Source organism: Zalophus californianus, chromosome 1 (assembly GCF_009762305.2).
Source record: "Zalophus californianus isolate mZalCal1 chromosome 1, mZalCal1.pri.v2, whole genome shotgun sequence".
Taxonomy (NCBI): Eukaryota; Metazoa; Chordata; class Mammalia; order Carnivora; family Otariidae; genus Zalophus; species Zalophus californianus.
The window spans coordinates 66,074,466-66,078,954 of NC_045595.1; positions in this window are offsets into that span (position 1 = coordinate 66,074,466).

A 4,489-nucleotide genomic window follows, 5' to 3' on the forward strand; every position below is an offset into this window, starting at 1 on the left:
ACTGTTCCAAAAAATAGAAATGGAAGGAAAACTTCCAAACTCATTTTATGAGGCCAGCATTACCTTGATCCCCAAACCAAAGACCCCATCAAAAAGGAGAATTACAGACCAATATCCTTGATGAACACAGATGCAAAAATTCTCACCAAAATACTAGCCAGTAGGATCCAACAGTATATTAAAAGGATTATTCACCACAACCAAGTGGGATTTATCCCTGGGCTGCAAGTTTGGTTCAACATCCGCAAATCAATCAACGTGATACAATACATTAACAAAAGAAAGAACAAGAATCATATGATCCTCTCAATAGATGCGGAAAAAGCATTTGACAAAGTACAGCATCCTTTCTTGATCAAAACTCTTCAGAGTATAGGGATAGAGGGTACATACCTCAATATCATAAAAGCCATCTATTAAAAACCTACAGTGAATATCATTCTCAATGGGGAAAAGCTGAGAGCTTTCCCCCTAAGGTCAGGAATACAGCAGGGATGTCCACTATCACCACTGCTATTCATCATAGTATTAGAAGTCCTAGCCACGGCAATCAGACAACAAAAAGAAATCAAAGGCATCCAAATCAGCAAGGATGAAGTCAAACTCTCACTCTTTGCAGATGATATGATCCTTTATGTGGAAAACCCAAAAGACTTCACCCCAAAACTGCTAGAACTCATACAGGAATTCAGTAAAGTACCAGGATATAAAATCAATGCACAGAAATCAGTGGCATTCCTATACACCAACAACAAGACAGAAGAGAGACAAATTAAGGAGTCGATCCCATTTACAATTGCACCCCAAACCATAAGATACCTAGGAATAAATTTAACCAAAGAGGCAAAGGATCTGTACTCAGAAAACTATAAAATACTCATGAAAGAAATTGAAGAAGACACAAAGAAATGGAAAAATGTTCCATGCTCATGGATTGGAAGAACAAACATTGTGAAGATGTCAATGCTACCTAGAGCAATCTACACATTCAGTGCAATCCCCATCAAAATACCAACCACTTTTTTCAAAGAAATGGAACAAATAATCCTAAAATTTGTATGGAATCAGAAGAGACCCTGAATAGCCAGAGGAATCTTGAAAAAGAAAAGCAAAGCTGGCGGCATCACAATTCCAGACTTCCAGCTCTATTACAAAGCTGTCATCATCAAGACAGTATGGTACTGGCACAAAAACAGACACATAGATCAATGGAACAGAATAGAGAGCCCAGAAATGGACCCTCAACTCTATGGTCAACTCATCTTTGACAAAGCAGGAAAGAATGTCCAATGGAAAAAAGACAGTCTCTTCAACAAATGGTGCTGGGAAAATTGGACAGCCACATGCAGAAGAATGAAACTGGACCATTTCCTTACACCACACACAAAAATAGACTCCAAATGGTTGAAAGACCTAAACGTGAGACAGGAGTCCATCAAAATCCTAAAGGAGAACACAGGTAGCAACCTCTTCGACCTCAGCCACAGCAACTTCTTCCTAGAAACATTGCCAAAGGCAAGGGAAGCCAGGGCAAAAATGAACTATTGGGATTTCATCAAGATAAAAAGCTTTTGCACAGCAAAAGAAACAGTCCACAAAACCAAAAGACAACCGACAGAATGGGAGAAAATATTTGCAAATGACAGATCAGATAAAGGGCTAGTATCCAAAACCTATAAAGAACTTATCAAACTCAACACCCAAAGAATAAATAATCCAATCAAGAAATGGGCAGAAGATATGAACAGACATTTTTCCAAAGAAGACGTCCAAATGGCCAACAGACACATGAAAAAGTGCTCAACATCGCTCGGCATCAGGGAAATCCAAATCAAAACCTCAATGAGATACCATGTCACACCAGTCAGAATGGCTAAAATTAACAAGTCAGGAAACGACAGATGTTGGCGGGGATGCGGAGAAAGGGGAACCCTCCTACACTGTTGGTGGGAATGCAAGCTGTTGCAGCCCCTCTGGAAAACAGTATGGAGGTTCCTCAAACAGTTGAAAATAGAGCTACCATACGATCCAGCAATTGCACTACTGGGTATTTACCCCAAAGATACAAATGTAGGGATCCAAAGGGGTACGTGCACCCCAATGTTTATAGCAGCAATGTCCACAATAGCCAAACTGTGGAAAGATGTCCATCGATAGATGAATGGATAAAGAAGATGTGGTATATATACACAATGGAATATTATGCTGCCATCAAAAGGAATGAGATCTTGCCATTTACAATGATGTGGATGGAACTGGAGGGTGTTATGCTGAGTGAAATAAGTCAATCAGAGAAAGACATGTATCATATGACCTCACTGATATGAGGAATTCTTAATCTCAGGAAACAAACAGGGTTGCTGGAGTGGTGCTGTGAATTGTGCAAGACTGTTGAATCACAGATCTGTACTTCTGAAACAAATAATGCAATATATGTTAAGGAACAAAAAAAGAAGAAGAAGATAGCAGGAGGGAAAGAATGAAGGGGAGTAAGTCGGAGGGGGAGACAAACCATGAGAGACGATGGACTCTGAAAAGCAAACAGGGTTCTAGAGGGGAGGGGGGTGGGGGGGATGAGTTAGCCTGGTGATGGGTATTAAAGAGGGCACATTCTGCGTGGAGCACTGGGTGTTATGCACAAACAATGAATCATGAAACACTACATCAAAAACTGATGGTGTAGTGTATTGTTATTAATTATGTTAATTAAATTATGTTAATTAAATAAGTTAATGTTGTTAACATAACAATAAAAATTTAAAAAAAGCCTAGAATGGTATTTCAAACACGGTAAGAGCTAGAGAACAATTGGCTATTGCTGGTCTTTAGTAAATAGCTTATGACACTGAAATTAACTATCAACAGGCAAGGGTGCCAGGGAAGATACAAGCTGAAAAAAACAGAAGCCACGCGTCCTTGTATATGTCTATCATGATAGGCAAGATGCTAATGACTGTGGTCGACACCGCCCAGAACCAATCCCTGCCCATGTCAGGAAGACCTCAAAGAGAATGGGCTCAAGCAAAACAGGTGCCCAAATCCTGCCTGGAAGTAGGCAAAGAGGAGTCCCAGCAAAGACCATGAGGAGGGGTGTCCCTGATCTGGGTGGTTTCACCAGTGCCTGCTCTCCTCACGAGCTGCCCAGCCTCAAGAGCAACGTTTCCTTTTCTTTCCCTTCCTTTCCAACCCCCCGGGGTTGGTTGGGTCTCTACTGCACCCTCCTTGCCCTCATCCTGCAGGGATCTTTGAGGATTTTTGTCACTTGGAGAGGCCAGGAATTCTCTGGGTTCTGGCCCGGAGGGGAGCTCAGGAGGGAGCCAACCCCTCCTTTAACTTTGGCTCCACGTCTGTTGAAGACTCAGGATTTCCTGGGCCTACAAACCAGTATTACCATCAGGTGTTCTATTTGTCCTGGAGGTGACCAACTTCCTGGGCCAATCAGGGTCTGTACAGCTCTGCCTGAGGTCTTCAAGGTGACCATCTGCCCAGGAAACCTACTGCCAGTATTTACCTTGTTCCCATCTGTGTCGATGGTGACCAGGTTTGCAGCCCTAGCCACTGGGACTACCCTTTCTTTTCGCCTCAACTCTGCTCAGTCTCACACTTGCCCTTCTGTCCGGACCCTTGATTATATTCTCAGAGCTAACCCTAATTCTGGCCTCCAGGGCTCCTCGATACCACTCCCAACTGCCCCTGGGGCCTGATACCAGCTGACCCAGGAAATCATCCTATGTGGTCCAGATCTGGCCCCTGGGCCCTGCCCCATCACAGGCCTGGGAGGCTCCCAGAGAGGGAACGAACTGGCTCTCGGGGCCTGGCTTATATACTTAGCTATAAAATGAACCTAAGTCCACATGGAACTGTCTAGTTCAGCCATGGCTGAATCAGGTGTGAGCCCAGGAGGACGTGAGTGGGCCCCAGAACCCTGTGAGATAAGGGGGTTCAACCTGAACTTCCTGCATAAAGCTGGGAGCCACTGAAGACCGCCTGTCCATTGAGCTAGAAGTAGGAAAAGCCTGCTCTGTGGCCTGGGGGAGCAGGGCTGGAGCTGCCCAGGAGAAGTGTTCTCTGAGAGTGACTCGAGGCCAAGCCTGCACAGTGTGAGCATGTGATGGTCAGATTGCCACCATTCAAGTGACGCCAGAACAGGGTCAGGCCAGAACCCCGAGCAACGAAAGGAACAGTAACACAGCTCCGGAGCCTTGGGAGCCCCAGCACCAGCCATCGAGGAGCTGCTTGGCAGGGAGGCCGGCACACGCCAGGTGCTGGAACACCCACAGAGAATGAGCAGGAGGAACAGGTCCCTGAGAGGGGACAGCAGCAGACACACAGAACTGCACCCCTGAGCGAGATGAGAAAACCCCAAACTGAGCCCTGCGAGGATGACAGCTGGCTTGGGTCCCAAGGGGAGCTGCAGGAATAAGGCAGGGAAGGTGGGGAGGCCTCCAAGGCAGGACAGTGGAAGCGCAGGGGTCAGGGACCATGGGGG